Genomic DNA, 18,472 nt, shown 5'->3' on the forward strand with positions numbered 1-18,472 from the left:
AAAAAAAAAACACATTAATATACATCCCCCCATCCAGGGATGTAATCCTGTGAGAAACTGAATATACAAACAGATAATGGCTGGACCAGATGTGAAAATAGAACTCTGATCCACAATCTTTGCAGCAACTAGTTGGATAAGCCAAATCACAGTCTTTGCAGCAAATCTGCCACAAACAACCAGGACTTGGTCAAAGACTTCCACCTTCTCTAATTTTTGTCCCTGCTTTCAATTTAGGACCAACAGGAGAAAGTGAAAAATGTTCCTCTAGGCGATCACATAAGATGCTCTGCTTTTCCAGCTTGCCCCTGCCTACAGCCTCCAGTCAGGGCACACCTGATGCCTTCTCCTTTTCCACTATGCCCTCCAACTCGCCTGCCTGCCCGTGTTTCTCTGCCAGACTCAAGTGACAGTGGCTGACACCCTTGCTATAGTACACTCCAAATAAATAGCCTTTGCTTGTTCTTATTTGAGTGGTCTTTATTTATTTGGACACTTCTTCCCTGCTCTTTCTCACATCTCACTTTCTTTCAAAGCCAGACTTCTTGAAAACTCCATTAGCATTCCCAGCATCTGTTCCTTAGCACTTACTCTTAAATCTTGCCACTGACTCCCCCAGACCACTCTGACACTTTTCTCAGCTGCAAATGAATTTATTCTTTACACAGTTCATGGCTTCATGAGTGGAGCAGGCAAAACTGGAGGTCCTCTGCTCTGGCTGAAGAGGACCATGAATTCTCAGTCCCCTGGTCTTCCCCATTTACACTTATCTCCTTGAAAAAAAAAAATAAGACACCTTAATGTCATACAGCTCCAGTAACTTTCTGAAACTATCACTCATTCCCATGGTTTCAGCAATCGCTTGTTCAACGACCCAAGTCTCCCTTTCAAACCCCTGACTTCCTCATTCAAGTGTTTTGACAAAGTTTTAATGCAACTTGTGTTAAATGGAACTCTTGCTAATGATTGCCAAGATGCATGTAATTTACTTCAAGTACTTGAGTGTAACAGGCTGCTGTTGTGTGTGTGTGTGTGTGTGCATGTTACTTAGAGAAGCCAGTACAAGTGTTCGTTGCTAATTGCAAATGAACAATCCAGAGCTGATCTGTGTTCTATCAGAAGGGACCACGCTCCAGAGGAGGTGTCCACAGTCCTCCACTTTCCCCATCTCTGATCAACCACCAATGCTGACTCCAGGGCACCGTTTCTACCAAAGGAAACTTAGAGTTACACTTTACCAAATTGGCGTGTGTTATTTGGCACTACCAGCCCTCCCTATCAACTGGAAAGTCTACTTCTATCAATGCATCTTCATTCTGCCCACATTTAGATGCAACACCTTGGAATGCTCATTCTTTTGGATCTCCCTTTCCAATTCCCAACATTAGGTGAGTAGGTCATATTGATTTTCTTTCCTAATATTCCTGCCATAGATTTGTCCTTTCCTTTCTCTACCTGATAAGAGTTTATCCTATTTAGAATGGTAGTTAGTAGTAGTAGTGATAGTAATTCTAGTGTTCGTTTAATATCTTACACCTTACACATAATTTCACACCGATCAGCCAAACTAACTATCCTGTGGAGTATTTTCCAATGTTCCTGAAGATAAAATCACCTGGAGCTGACTGCTTTAAAAATCACAAACTCCCTACTGAATCCCAGACCTACTGAGGGCATAATTTGTGGGGGAGAATCCTAATATTCTGTAGAATTCATAAGCTCTCCCGGTGAATCCTGTCTTCAGGCAATTCTGGGAAACCTTAAGGGTAGAGAAAGAATGATGGTAAATTTTCTCCATCCGGTTTTGTTGTCTTATCCTAAGAATATTCCTCATAATTTTCCACCCACACCCAATTCACCCAGTACACAGCCATCAGACTAGGATGCCTAAATCAGAAATTCATCTCTTTCTTATTGAAAGACTTCAATGACTCTGCTCTGCCAATAATATCCGAATCCCCTGTCATCTTGGGGAAGGTCCTTCAAAGCCCGTCTCCAACCTAAAGGTCCAGGTTCCTCTCCAGCTGACCTTCGCTTGGGCCAAAGTGACCTGAATTCACCACTTGCCCTTTATCCACCTCCCACCTCATACCTAACCCCCTTCCTTCACCTCTCTCTCTGCTTCTTCAAGAAGCCTTCTCTGATCACTGTAGCCCACAATGATCCTCTTTTCTCTGGGGCACTTGTTTGGAGCTTTCTCAAGAATATCTCTCCATAGAGTCCCAAACCCTCTAGCTTCTTCATGTGATAAATTTTCCTTCTCATGGGAATAGGTGTGACCAACAGATGATGATCATCTTTGCAGGCAAGAACTACACTGGGGAAAATGAGTATCTTATGCAAAGCTTTTGCATGAAATAAGTTCTTTGTGAAATGTAGGTTTCTACAAATAGATTGGGGGTAAACATGCTCCTTTGTATTCCAAATAATGCAAAAGGGAATTATAATAGAATTTCCCCAAGTACAGAAATTGTAATTGGATTTTATTAAGGTCTTAAGATATCTATCCTAGAAAAGGAATAAAAAGATTCCGAATGCCCCATTTCCCCCCCGCTTGGTTTTTACAAGGCAGGAATACTTAATTGGAGAATGCAGGGGGTCTTTGAATACAGATAGGTAAAGAATACATATTAGTTTTCACTAAACTCTGAAATTCTAGCACTTCTTTGTATTATAACGTGAGCAACAAACTACAACAGTGTTAGCAGTACCTGTGCCTCTTACCAGTTAAAAAACACAGATTTTTCATAATCCTTTAGAGTAGTAGATATATCATTCTGTCATTTATGCTCATCGCTACTTCGTAACGACGCTGTCCTTAGACCTGCTGCTAGGTTTATGATTTAATGCGTTGATAATGAAGCATACGTGTTACTATCACAAATTGTTTTAAAATTTTTTCTAGCATTGGAATAGATTACCAATTTTTTAGGTTGAGCATCAAATGGTTTCCTTTGTAACCTTAAAGGGCTTTATTTTACACATTTGGAAACAACATTCTGAGAAAGGGTCCGCTGAACGGGTCCATAGCATGCGCGCGCGCGCGGACACACACACACACACACACACACGCGCACACAAAGGCTAAGAAACCCTACAAAAAAGCAGGGACAACCAGCTGCCACCACCTTCACTTATGTGTATGGTGAGAAGCAACAGTTCCCAGCAAAGGTTCAGATAGAGAAGAGTCTCCTTTCCGAGCGTAGGGAGGGAAGCAATGTGGAATATTCTTCGTTATTGCATTTGATAGAAATGCAACGTGTTTGAAATCAGTTTAACTAACTCTCAATTTTGACCGAACTTTATGTCAGCTTGCCATGAAAGCACCAAGAGAAGTGGTTCCCCCAAGTGGCAGGAGAAATGAAGTCATATAAATGTAGTTGTTGTAAAAACCAAAAGCAGATAGAAATTGAAAGTAAATTTAGCACTGGAATGCAGATCCCAAGCAACTTGAGTTTCAATGCTCAATACTACTTATTTGCTTGCTTAATCATAAGGTGACAATATGGCCAACACACAAGGGCCAGGTCAGGGGCACACCACGCATTTAAAGGTGCAGGGTACAGAGCTGCTGAGCACAGGCTTTCACCTTTAACAAGCGGGATGGGGAGGCAGGTCCAATATGGTGTTCAGTGGAGGATCCCAAACTCAAGTTGGGAGATCTGATCCCAACTCCGCAGCAAGAGTGAACCCACAGACATTGAAGCCAGGAGTTGGAGCGAGTGCCTCACTCACCAAAGTGGTTTTAGCACTGGGTTTTTATGAGATGTGCCCATTCGGCTGTCATCACACAAATGTCAGGTTATCACTTATTACAAAACATGAATTTCTCAATTTTTTTACATCCTATTTGTGGTCGATATATGTACAATATTTGGGGTGTTTTGTTTTTGTTTTTTGCATGGACAGGCACCAGGAATCGAACTTGGGTCTCCAGCATGGCTGGCTGCCACTGCGCCACCGTTGCCCACCCAATATTTGGGTTTTTAAGAAAACTGGTTTCAATTCTAATTAGGGTCAACTTGTTTACAATGTTTTTGGGGATTCAAGATCAATAGTATAATTTCAATACAGAACAGATTCCTAGAGCAGGGCTAGTCCAACTGTGGCCCCAGGATGGAGGACTGACTGTGTGCCACAAGTGTGAGGAAAGATAACAGGCTTGGGCCAGAATGTAAATCAAAAGCTTCACTAAGAACATTCGGGAGTTCAGCTGGCATAGTTCTTTATAATAAGATTTCTTCCTGAAGGAAGCTGTTCATTGATTTACATTCTGGCACAAGCTCCTTAGTTCACCATGTGCAGGAATCTTGAGCAGCAGTGGAATATGTGTTGATTGCAGCAATCATCTTCCTTCTAGTGTGAGTTCAATTTTTGCATGTGAACTCCTATTTCTACTAGATCTTGAGCTCTGTGAGAGCAGTCTTGCACCTTTCCTTACCACCAGCAAGCCTAGAACCAGTACATAGTCAGTACTCAATAAATATCTTGTCACCATTGTGCTAATGGCTGCCAATCATTAAGCACCTACTATGTGCCAAGCACTTTGCTAAGCATTTTACATGTATTACTTCATTTAATTCTTAGAATGACACTGTGGCTAGATATTATCTCTATTTCTCAGATGAGGAGACAGAGGCCCAGAAAGATCATTTAGATCACAGAGTTACTTACAGCCTGCATGGGGTTGGAAACCAGGTTTGTCTAACCTCAGGCAGCAGTTAATTTCGTGTGGCAAATTGGCTAGGTTATGGTGTCTAGTCGTTTGGTCAAGTAAGCACTGGAAAGATTGTTACTGCGAGGTTATTTCATAGATGGATCGGCATCTATAACCAGTTGATTACATTTGGGGCTATTTGCAACTACAATCAACAGAGGAGATTGCTCTCAGCAATAGGGAAAGTCTCCTCATCTAATCAGTTGGAGGGCCTAAAACCAGAACCGAGGATTTCCGGAGTGAGAAAGATAGATTTCAGTCTCCATGTCAGTCAGCCAACCTCCCCTGGGGAATTGATTCAACTTCAGCATCCTTTATCCAAGATTCCAGCTTGCAGCCTGCCTTATGGAGTTTGGACTTGCTGGCTGCCATGATTGCATGAAAGTCAATTCCTTAAAATAAATCTCTTGGGATTATAAATATATATATATATATATATTAGAAGCGAGGTCACCTAAGGAAACGTTACTTGGTCCTAATCCTGATCTCTCTCTTCATGCTCATTCTAAGGGAAAAATCATCAAGGGGAACTGCAGGCCAAATTACTCATACTTTAATCATTTACACTTATCTTTAGTTTGCTCCTAGCGCAAGCTGTTGAATTTATGTAAGCCGATTGATAGTGTCTTACATAAGAGAGAACAAGTATTTTTTTTTCTGCCTTTGCCCCCAAGGACACTAGCAAATTCTCAAAGCAAGAGAATTCAGTTTAAACTCTAGCCCCAAAATTGCTCTCTATTTTTACTTAATGTCACATAAAGCCATTGACTCAGAGACACCATCTATAAAACATCCCTTGAAAAATATTTGGAAGTGAAACATGCATGCATATCTGCACAGAGAATATTCAAATGTATCCAGTAAAAGTGACTCAATCAAAAGGTTTTCATTAGAAACAGCCCCAGGATGGAAGTCAAGCTGTTATGATTTCATTCTGCCTCTAGCCTAGTTCCTACACTTGCTGAAAATGGCAAGTCTCTGAGATAATTGAGAGGTGAATCAAAGCCCACCAGGGACATAGTTGGTAAGAGAACTGATTACTGTGCAGGTGATCAAACAAATCATTCCCTTGCTGCTCCCTCCCAGCTGATTCAACTGTTTTCAAAGCCACAAAACTGCTCAAAAACCTCTTTTAAAAAAATCTCCATTGCCATTTATGCATACGAATTAAAAGCACTTTTTGATTTAAGCCTTTGGGAGTGCCGCAGATAAACAATGTGAATGCTTGATTTTATTCACAATAGACTCCTAGGGATAGTCTTATGCCATTTTTTTCTTACAATGCGCACACACAAACACACACGTCTGTTGCTCGATATAAAATATTGTAAAAACAAATATCATATATTTAAAATAATGTGAAGTTGTACTCAGCAGAGAATTTGCTGACCTGCAGAATAAAATGCAAGCCCATAGCTGTCACTGCATGAACCTGGAAATGCTGCAACGAGGCATCGCCCTAAACCCAGACACCTGGGTCTGTTACAGGTGGCACCCACGAGAGCCTCTCTACCTGCTCCTTTTTTATAATGTGTATTTCTTCAGTTATATATACACATTATGCTATGCAATCATAAGAACTATTAAAAAGAAAGAAAAAAATAAAGAAGCCTGTCTGTTTATTCTGCCTCATCAATGGAGAGCAGAGAAGGAAAAACCTCTTTATGAGCCCAGAAAACTGGGCCATTTTCAATGTGATCCAGATAAATATACTTTAAAAGGATTCACATCAAAATACATGAACTATGCTTCAAAAGGACTCATATTACATATTCAAATGTGGAGGCTTTTGCTCCCAGATCTCTACAACCCTTTCAAGCTCATTCTTAGCTTTCATTTTTATTTCACCACCAGAAAGGACCCCCAATTTTCTTCTACTCTTCACTACAGCACATTAATATCAATACATATTCAGAGACAACAGTCTCGGGCTAATTCTTTACCTCTTCTCTCTCTATCAGCTTCAGAGGGAATCAAGTTTAAAATGCCATCATTTGAAAAGGAGCACCTTCCAAACAATGAACTCCCACAGTTCTATACCATCTACTTCTTAGTGAGAGTTGCTTTGTCAAGGTAAGTAGTAAGGGGGTAAAGAGAAAACACATACCTTTAAACTGAATGGAAAAGAAGGAAAGAATACTGGAAAGAAAGAGAAACTGTACTGCCTTGTTTCCTTTGTTTCACGGAGAAACCGTGAACCCCCTAGGGAAAAAAATCACAAGGTCTCTAAGGTGCTCCTACAATTTAATGTTTTTATAACAGTGGCTGGGAGGAGGCAAGGTGGAAAAAGGAGCAGGGAGGGCGTGGATGTGAGTGTGAACTCTTTTCCATAGCAAGTCTCTTCTAAAATCACATGAAACTGGACAATGAGAGTTCATCTTTTCATCCAACTTCCATTCTCACTAAACTATGAATCTAGAATTTGGACTCTACTGCTGAGTCTCATACTGTGACTTCAAGATTTCAACTAATATTAACGTCAAATCGTCCCTGGCTATTTTTATGTTAAGTGTATATATTTTATATTAAGTGTATATATTCAAATGTGGAGGTTTTAGCATATATATATTCTATGAATTATCCCCAAAGAAAACTAAACCATGTTTATAAACTGTGCATAAGAAATACACTAATCTCTAAATTATACCCTCTAAATATTGTCCTCTGGCAAAAGGATTCAGATATTGTGTTGTGAGTCATTAAAACCACTTCACTAGCACTGAACCCACACTGTTCATTTGTGAATTATAGAGTAAAAGCTGCCATTCCATTCCTAATTGCTTTTGAGTCAAAGAACAAGGAAGAAATAAGATCTTCAGTTATAAGAGCTTACAACCCATCTGGCACTGACCCAAAGCCTTCAGGTGCTACTAGAATGAAATACATTTGACCTGGACTCCGTACTCATGAGGCAATTGCTGTATGTTTGGGATTACACAGTGAGTTTTGCAAAGTCAAAATTGTGTTTCATCTTGTCAACTAAGTACCCATAAATGAAGGTAAAAATCTCACCAGCCTTTCCCACAGTAAATCACATCCTACGAATACATATTATTTGGTCAACATTTGGCTTTGTTCTTATACAACCAACAGGAGAAGCTGCTTTTCACTGTTCTTACCACATAAGGTACCGTGGTAAACACTGAGAAAAGCAGGCAGATCAAGGGCCAAGTGTGGGGATAATATCCCTTGTAAAACTAGAGGGAGGAAAATCCTCCAAATGATGTGAACTGTAACCAACCAGAAAAGGTCTCAGCTGAAAAGAAAAGTAGCATGCATCACAAGATTCAAAATGTTGCTTCCTCATATTTGTTTAATTTAAAGAGTAAAGCAATCATACACCACAATTATCCTGTGTCATTTCCAAGTTTCTAATGCAAAATCCAATGCAGTTTTAAGTAATGGAGTCTTCAGAAGAACTTAATATAATTTCTTTAAAAGATAGCAATTTAATTTTAAAAGATGGAAGAGCATTTTTCAGTTAAAATAATACCTCACTAAATTTACTAGTACAGAATCTACGGCACTTTGATGTGATTTTATTAGGAAAATATTTTCTTTCTCTTCAAATGTCTTCAGATTTTCTAGACAATAAGTTGAATCTAATGTAAAATTCTTGGTTTTTCAAAGGAAAACTTCATACGTAAAACACTTCTTAGTTTACCTATTAATTGCTGGAGAGTAGAGATCTTTATGCTTGTGAATGGTATTAACTTATTTTAATTTTGTAGCCATGTATATTAATCTATAGTATAGGTAGTACTTAGAAACACAACTCACAAGTTTATTCATTGTAAAATTATTCATAATCTTAAAATATGGGAAAAGACCTAAATGACCAAACAAAGGAAAGTGGTTGAATAAACTATGGTACATCCACGTGGACCATAAATGTGGAGTACTATGCAGTTGTGAAAAAGGAATAAGGAGTCTCTCTGTGAAGTGATATAGAGATATTTCTGGAATATATTGTTAATTGAAAGAAATAAAATGCAAAAGAGTTTAGAGTATACGACCTTCAGTAAGAAAGATGGGCATTTAAGAAAATATACATGTATCAACTCATTTGTGCAAAATAAAAAAAAAAAAGATAAAGCAGAAACTAAAGAGAAAGGTTCTATGGGGGGGCAGGTGAAATGGGGTAGAAAAAGGTGAGCAATGGCAACAGGGAAGTAGTATCAGTAGCCTTTCTGATACACCTTTTTATCTAATTTTGGCTCTTAAAACATGGTAAGATTTCACATACCCAAATCACAAATAATTACCTAAAATCAATCAAGATGTGGAGAGAGAGAGATCCCAAAGTGGGATGCAAAAATGATAAATTAACCTAACTGTATTACAGATGAAGTACATAATTGCTTTGAAGGAGGTGGGCAAGGAAAGAACTAATCTTCGTAACTTTGACAAACAAAACTTTGACTATATACTGTCAGGCTAAAGACAAAAGGAACCATTCGCAAACATCGTGTGTTAGTTAGTAGTTTTGCTTCTAACAGGGGGTGTGGGTTAGCAATTTTAAAACTACTTTATAGGTATACCAGGGTCAAACAAATAAGTAAATGTATCTTGAATAACAAGAGCGAAGTTTCTAATAAAGAAAGAAATTACAAAGAAGGAAAGGCAGCAGGCTTCAATAAACCTAGAGGTATTGGATTGGAACCGGAGGTGCAGATATGAACTCATGGCATATATGTACATGGACAGATGGATAGATGCTGAAATTATTATAGATGTGTGTGTATGTGTGTGTTAGTATACATATGTATATTTTCTAATTTACCTGCTGACAGGGTCTAAATACCACTCGCCCACAAAAGGAACCAGGGCTCCTTGAGGAAATAGTTAATTCCATAGCTAAGGCCGGAAAAATACAAAATAAACTTAGAATGTCTTGTAGTGCCAGCATATAGGAGCTAAATTTAAAGATGCTCCCAATGGCCAAAGTTAGAACAATTTGAACAAAAAGTAAATAATGATAATATTGGAGCATAATCTACAGAATAAAATTAGCTGTGAGTCCAGATTGGTATAAATAAATAATTTAATAAATAAATAAATGGGGGGAGGGAGCGCTTCCTTATGGTAGAATTCCAATTAATAAATGTAGAAGAAGCGATGAAAACAGAAAATCCTCATTAGGCAAACAGTATGGTAATAATCATTGCAGGCAAGTACAATCAATCATGGCTAAAATTAATAAGTGAAGGAAAGATGAGAAACAAGATATTGGCATAGTCTCAAAGCATCACCCCACAAATATTTACTAGCACTAAGGGACAGATAGTAACTATTCTACACTTTACTGCTACCATATACACAGGAACACTACTGGTACACAGCACCTTTTCCAAATGTCCAAAGTTTGTGCTTCCATTAGAAGATATAGCAACGTCTGTAAAATGTACTGAGAGCCACAACATCATTTCTCAGATATTCTTACCAAAAATGCAAAATCTCAATCGAATCATAGGAAAACCCAAACAAACCCCAATTGACTGATATTATACAGAATAACCACGGCTGAGTCTCTAGGGTGTCCCTTCTGATCACCACTTGCTGGAGTTCACATCTTTGGTAGTCCCCTCCTCTTGAGTATGGACATGATCTGTGATATGCTTCTAACCAACAGCGTTACACGATTATGTTACAAAAGACTGAAATGCCCATATTGCTAGCCTTGAAAAAACAAGCTCCATCTTTGTAGGCAACCCATGGAGACAGTGGTCTCTGACCAATAACCAACAAGAAACTGAGGATCTCAATTAGACCTGGGAAGTAGACCCTTCCCCAGTTAACTCTCAAAGGAGACTGTCGTTCCGGCCAACAGCACCCTAATTGCAAACTTGTGAGAGCCTGAAGTGGAAGTCTCAGCTAAGCCATGCCCAGACTCCGCAACAAAACTGAGATAATAAGTGTGTATTGTTTTAAGGGACTACATTTGTGGTAATGTTACAATGCAGCAATAGAACAGTAATACAACAGCAGACAAATACTCTTCAAAGGTGTCAAGGTCAAAAGAGGAAAGGAAAGACTGAGGAACTGTCACGGATTGGAGGAAGCTAAGGAAACATGACAACTAAATTCAATGTGGGATCCTGGATTGGCTCCTCAACCAGAAAAAGGACATTAATGGGAAAACTGGTTGAATTTTAACAAGGTCTGTGGATTAGACTGTTAGCCATATTGCACAAATATTAACTTCCTGATTTCATATTGTGATTATCTAAGTTTAAGGGAAGCTGGGAGAATTATCTGTGTTATTTTTGCAGCTTGTCTTTAAATCTAAAATTATTTCAAAATAAAAAAAAAAAGTTTTAGGCACCAGTACAGTCAAGATGAAGTATGCATGGGAATCTTGCCCCTGGAGAATTGTGGATGACTGTGGTAGGACCTTTACAATGGGTTCCATAAGCAGTGGTATCTTTCAAGCTCTCAAAGTTTTTGGAATTCCAGTGGAAGTAAACCACAGACTTCGAGGGAGTTTGACAGCTATTAAAACCAGGACTCCACAGTCGGGAGGTAGATTTGCAGTTTGGAGAGGGGAACCATGACTGTGGTTCAAGTCAGAGGGGAAGAAGATGCCTGGAACTCCATCACAAGTGGTACCTTAACAGCAGCCATGCTGGCAGCAAGAAATGGACCAGAGGCCATGGTTGGATCAGCTGTGATGGGTGGCATTCTCCTAGCTTTAATTGAAGGAATTGGTATCTTGTTGACAATATTTGCCTCTATGCAGTTCTGCAATGGTCCTCAGTTTGCTGAGGACCCCTCCTAGTTGCCTTCAACTCAGTTACCATCCTCACCTTTTGGAGACTATGGACAATATCGATAGGACTGGTGCTCCAGAATTTCTTTAACAGAATGAGCTGTATTTCAAGAAGGATTTCTGAAGACCAAGCTAGAGTCACAGTTTTTAAAACCATAGGTGAGACAACCATGGCCTTGGGGATTCTCTGCCTGGTTTTATGTGTTCTGCCATTCAAACAATAACAACTTCTGGAACTTGCTCTTTCTTTGAAGAAAAAAAAATGTTTAGAAAAGCAAAACTGAATTCCTTTGGGTCTATACTTTAATTCTTGTATCTTAATACCCAGGAGTCGTTTTCCCCATCGCCCTCTAGCCCATTAACCCTGCTCCATCCTCTCAAAGGCTATAATTCCCTAAATGTGTGATTCCCTTTACATTCTATTTGTACTTTGTCATAATATTCTTTCTGTAATAAACCCACTTTCCCAACCAGAGATTCTGGTCCTAAGGAAAAGAGCTGAAGGTGAGAAAAAGAAGGGGAATTTGGGTCCCAGAAAAATTCCTGCACCCAAAAAGTATTGAACTGCTCAGGTCCAGACAAGCAGGGGTTCCAGGAGAAGCCTTAAGGATAGAGTCATAAGGAGGTTGGGGGCGGGAGCAGGGCCATCCATGCTTGACTATACTCCATGTAGGAGAGGGAGAAGTTTTCCTGGGGCAGTAAACCCTTCTTGTTGAAAGACCAAGAGGATTCGAGTATTTCTCAAATTCAAAAATATCACAGCCATTTATTTGTATGATCAAAGGCCAAAGTAACTTTTACAGATCCAGCCCTACCCCTTACGACAATAATCACTACAGATTATAAACATGGGGGAAATCAGCATAAAGAATGCTCTGTGTAACTAAGTATATATATTTTTTAGTGTTTGACTTAGCTTACTATTCATGGCAGACAGTCTCTCTTAGGGATTATGCTTCATTTCAATGAACTTGAGGAAACTGTCCATGTCTTCTTATTGGCATGGGGTTTTACTGCATCCATTACTTTTCTGGCTTTGTGGGTCATTGGTAAGGACCTGTAATCATTTTGCAATACACATTTCATTTACTACCTTGATTGCCCTAGGTGCTACATGGTGGGAAACCAAAAATGAGCCAGGCATGGATCCCGTATGTAGCATCTCATATGGGGATATACAGTCATTTACAAGGTTTTGCAAACTGCCATGGGAACCAGAAGAAAAGAGGGCATTCTCTGCTTTGGGCAATTTAAGAAAGATTTCCCAAGGAAAGGGATGTCTGAGTTGAGTTATAAAGGTTGACAATGTTCATGAAGAACATTTAAAACTGAGGACTTACAGCACATACAAAGGCACAGAATGGAAAGGACATCATTTATTTAGCGAGCAGCAAGCAATTTAATGGAGCTGGAACTCAGCATGCACGGAAGTGTGGCAGGAGAGGAGGCTGCCTAAGGGTCTGGAAGTGGAAGGCATGGCATGCTGATATCTTGGGCTCTATGCTTATTAAGAACAATTATTAGCTTAAAGCATGGGGCTAACAGGTGCATTAAAGGAGGGAGAAGGTGGAGGCAGGGATACCACAAAGGAATGTCCAGATAAGAGGGGTTAAGTGTTTGATGTTTTGGCAATTGAGAAGAAGAAGCAGGGATGGATTCTAGAAACAACTGTGAGATTAAGTCAATGGGCCTTAGTGACTGTGCTGGTTTGAAAGGATGTATGTCCCCTAGAAAAACCATGTTTTAATCTAAATCCCATTTTGTAAAGGCAGAATAATCCCTATTCAATACTGTATGTTTGAATCTGTAATTAGATCATCTCCCTGGAGATGTAACCCATTCAAGAGTGGTTGTTAAGCTGGATTAGGTGACGACATGTCTCTACCCATTTGGGTGGGTCTTGTGAAGTTTCTGGAGTCCTATAAAAGAGGAAACATTTTGGAGAATGAAGGAGACTTCCAGAGAGAGCAGAGCAGAATGACATAGCCATGAGAAGCAGAGTCCACCAGCCAGAGACCTTTGGAGATGAAGAAGGAAATTGTCTCCCGGGGAGCTCCATGAAACAGGAAGTCAGGAGAGGAAGCTAGCAGATGATGCCATGTTATCATGTTCCCTTCCAGATGAGAGAGAAACCCTGACTGTGCTCACCATGTACCTTTCCAGATGAGAGAGAAACTCTGACTGTGTTCGCCATGTGCCTTCTCACTTGAGAGAGAAACCCTGAACTTCATCGGCCTTGTTGAACCAAGGTATCTTTCCCTGGATGCCTTTGATTGGACATTTCTATAGACTTGTTTAATTGGGACATTTTCTCAGCCTTAGAACTGTAAACTAGCAACTTATTAAATTCCCCTTTTTAAAAATCCATTTTGTTTCTAGTATATTGCATTCTGGGAGTTAGCAAACTAGAACAGTGACCAATTGAGGAAGAATGGCAAGGAAGGAGAGGAGTGACTAATATTTTTGAAAAGGCACACTACCTAATGAGAATCACCACGGAGGTCCAAAAGTGGGAATTGTTAACCTGAGCCAGGATCAAGGTGCTCCATCACTGGAGGCACTCAAGGTTATCTACCACCATTACAATTTGGATTACTCAATGAGCAAGCATTTAGTAAGTACCACTTACTGGCTAGGCATGTGCTAAAAATAAAAAGTCAAATAAGACATACTTCCTCTCTTCAAAGGCTCAAAGATCCAGTAAAAGCAGATGGTAATCAAATAATTACAGGAGCAGAAGAGGGAGTGGAGTGCTTTCCCTGGGAAGGGAAATGTCAAGAAAGGCTTCTAGAAGAGGTACCAATTCAGTGAACCCTGAAAAACAAACAGTGGAAACCCACATTTGGTGTTGAAGAAGTACAGAATGTGCAACAGGACTGATTGTAAAGATCCAGAAATGGATAGCACAATCCTTAATTATTTGAAACCTGAGAAACATCTGAGAAGGAAAAAACAGTGTTATGAATAAAAAGGGAGACATAACTACAGAGGCTGTATGCACAGTAGATGACACGATGACATAACGAACAAATTTATGTCAATAACTTACAACCCCAGAATGGCTGTGACTCCTGCTAGAGCTTACACTCTAAGACCCTTTACAATAAGCCCCAATCTGATAACCCATGATCTCGACTTGTACATTATAGTTAGTCCAGAAAAGTGAGTCATGATTATATTTGTTTTTTTCATTTCTGACATTTCATTCAACATGCAGTCTTCACGGATCATTGGATCAATCTAGTTGCAAGCCTCACAACCTCATTCCTTCTTGCAGCTGTTCAGTAGTCCATGGTATGTATACACCCCAGTTCCATTCTTCGATTGAGGTACCCTTAGTCCACCCCTATCCATTATAAATCGCAAGCACTGAAGCCATAAATATGAGCATGCAAATGTCCATTCATGTCCTCCTTCTCATTTCCTCCAAGGATATACCTAGCAACGGGGTTGTAGGATCATTTGGCAACCCCACACCCAACCTCCCGTGGAAATACCACACTGCCCTCCGCAGGGGCTGCACCTCTCAGCTTCCCTACCATCAGTGAATAAGTATATCTCTTTCTCCATTTTCTCCAGCACTTAGTATATCTCTGCTCATTTTTAAACAGTTTTATTCATATATCATACAATCCAACAGAAGTAAAAAAAAAAATCAATGGTTCCTGGTATAATCACATAGTCATGACTTTGCCACCATAATCTATATGAAGATATTTCCTTTTTGTTTACAAAGAATTGCATACCCCTCCCCCATATCTCCCACTTATTGACATTTAGTCAAAAAACAATTAGTCTCTGAAATCATAAGTTAATAAATTCCCATTGTTAAGCCGACTCATTGTGTGGTATTTATTTTACAGCCAGGACACTAAAACACCTATCCTGTCTACTCTGCAGTTATTCAGAGGCTCCCAGCTAAGAATAACCAGGAAAGTAGTTTGAAATTGTTAGAAATTACAGAAATATTATTATTATTGGCATATTGCTTTTGTTACATTCATGGAAACATATTACAATGTTACTGTTAACTGTAGACCCTAGCTTGCCTTGATTATACTTTTTCCTATATAGCATCCCACTTTCAATCCCTTGCACTGCTGACATTCATTTGTTCTCCCTCATGCAAAAACGTTTTTACATTTATACATTTATTCACCATCATTGTCCACTCTAGGCATTCCTAGCTTATACTATCTCAGACTTTATCCTCTATCTTTCCTTCTGGTGTCATACATGCCCCCATTCCTTCTCCCTCAACCATATCACATTCAGCTTCCTTCATTCAGTTTACTTATATTATTGTGCAACTATCAGATAGTATTGTGCTATCCATTTCTGGATCTTTGCAATCAGTTCTTTTGCACATTCTGTACTCCTTCAACACCAAATGTCCAATCTCTACCCTCTTTCTATCTCCTGATAAACTGTCTTCTTCACTTTAACTCTCTGTGTTCACTCATTAATATTAGTTCCTATTAGTAAGACCATACAGTATTTGTCCTTTTGTTTCTAATTTTGCTCAGCAAAATGTTCTCAAGGTTCATCCATGTTGTCATGACTTTATTCTGTCTTACAGCTGCATAATATTTCATTGCATGTATATACCGCAGCTTGTTTAGCCACCTGTCCGTTAATAGATATTCGGGCTGTTTCCATCTCGACAATCATAAATAATGCTGCTGTAAACATTGGTGTGCAAATGTCTTTTTTGTTCTTGGCTTCAGGTCCTCCAAATATATACCTAGTAATGGGATTGCTGAATCATATGGCAATTCTATACTTAGCTTCCTGAGGAACTGCCAAACTGAGAAGTTGCGCCACTCTAAATCCCACAAACAGTGATAAATGTACTTTTTTTCTCTACATCCTGTCCAGAACTTCTCATTTTCTGTTTTTTGATAATGGCTATTCTAGTGGGTGTGAGATGGGGATGGAATTCCCTGAAGGAGGGCAGCCACTTGAGCTGGGTTCTTGTCTCCCTTTTCTTGGGAAAAATGCACCCTTTAGGGAATTATCCCCATTCACCTACTTACTTTATCTCTCAGACATCCCTTAATTCTGCCCTTGCCTGGGGCTGTACTGAAGCCTGAGAGTGCTTACAGTTCTATCTAATGAGCTGTTAAGAAGTAATAAGAAGTAATAAGTAATAGAACCTATGTTTGCTATCAGATTTCTTTCATAATTGGGTCAAAATTTTACTTTTTACCAGAGGAATCAGTTGTAGATTACAGTTTTCAGATTTTGCACTGTTTGCTAGATGGATTGAACTTTCATCTCCTTTTCACACATTCTCCATGTAGGCGCCAGCTTCTGACCTTAATCTGCTGTATCTACCTTGAGTCCCTCACATCTTTGATTCTGAACAAAAGCAGTGGGTTCTCTGTCCGATCTGCTTAAATGACCAATTCCTGAGACACCAGGGTATCAAAGAGAAAGTTCATTGATAAGCACAAAGCAGGAGATCAAACAGCCTATTGGCCTAAAAGTCTGTCTCCCCAACTGCGGTAACACTGATAGTTTTATAATATCAGAAGATGTGCACGTTTTCAGGTAATGAGCACAATGTTTCAAGTTGATGAGGTTAGAGATGATCTAATTATTAACTAGGCACAGATTGATTATATCCTTAGTCACAGAATGTAAATAAGGAAGTGGTGAATGATGGGCATGGTCTTTAGTGTTATAATGAGGTATAGGTCACTTATAGGTTAAAGTTGAAGCTCCTGCACATGTCAGGCAGTTGAATTTTAGCTGGTAGTTCAAAAGTCAGCCCAATCTAGTTCAATAGTTTTGGAATTGGGGTGGGTTACTTCTGGGATGACTCAAGGCCCTTTATTAATAAGCATTAGGGGCTGTCTTTAGTGATCACAAGCCATTAAAGTTGAAAAACAGGGTTAAGAGGGTACAAGTGAGGGTCGGTAACAAGGTTTTTACAGTCAAAGATAAAGGTTATATGGTTATACAATCATTATCAGAGATCAAGACAGCTGGATTACAGTTCAGCAATTTCAGGTATTTCCCTCTGGCTACTCCAATACACCAGAAAGTGAAAGGACTATCTATAAAAGGATTCTCAGTAATCATAATCATTTGTTAAATCCTAACTATTCAGTTACAACTCCTCCCTCTCCTTTGATCATTCTCTCCATCTTCAGGGACATCTGGGCTACAAGCATTCTAACACTTCATGCTGAAAAGGGGTGTCAACATCTTGGGGTAGAGGAAGGAAACTGGTTGTTATTCTCAGAGAGACCAGGGCATATCTGGGTTTCAGGGTATATGTGGTATATGAGGCTTTACATCTGAAAAATAAATTTAATAAGTAAAACTTTTATAGAGTCTTAGATAGACCCTGGGGAATTCTTTACGGGTTTCCCAACAGTGTTGGTTGGTATTGGCATACTGTGGCAGTTTGCAATACCTGGCTGATACTTGCATAAGAATAACCTCCAGAATGCCCTCCTGACTCTACTAGGAATCTCTTAGCCACTCACACTTTGTTTCTTTTCCCCCTTTTGATCAAGAAAGCATTGCCAAGGCTCATAGCTTGGCATCATGTCCTACATTGTCAGGGAGGCTTACACACCTGGAAGTCACATCCCATGTAGGGGGGAAGGTAGGGAATTTATTTGCAGCATTTGGCTTAGAGAGAGAGAGAGACCATATCTGAGCAAGAAAAGAGGTTCTCTGGGGATGACTCAAGCATTAATTATAAGTAGAATAGCCTTGCCATTAGAGAAACAAATTTCATAAAGGCAAGCCTCAAGATTGAGGGCTTGTTAGGCCTATGAGTCACCCCCAGAGAACCTCTTTTGTTGCTTAGATGTGGCCTCTCTCTCTCAGCCAACATGACAAGCAAACTCACTGCCCTCCCCCTCTACATGGGACACGACTCCCAGGGGTGTAAACCTCCGTGGCAACATGGGACAGAAATCCTGGGATGAGGTGGGACTTGGCATCAACGGAATGAGAAAACCTTCCTG

General features: G+C 39.6%; 1 pseudogene; it reads left to right on the forward strand.

Annotated features, from left to right (window-relative positions):
• Nucleotides 1-11,055: 11,055 nt before the first annotated feature.
• On the forward strand, nt 11,056-11,552 carry LOC143665150 (mitochondrial import inner membrane translocase subunit Tim17-A pseudogene; annotated as a pseudogene).
• The last annotated feature ends 6,920 nt before the right edge of the window (nt 11,553-18,472 follow it).

This window comes from Tamandua tetradactyla, chromosome 21 (genome assembly GCF_023851605.1).
Source record: "Tamandua tetradactyla isolate mTamTet1 chromosome 21, mTamTet1.pri, whole genome shotgun sequence".
Lineage (NCBI taxonomy): Eukaryota > Metazoa > Chordata > Mammalia > Pilosa > Myrmecophagidae > Tamandua > Tamandua tetradactyla.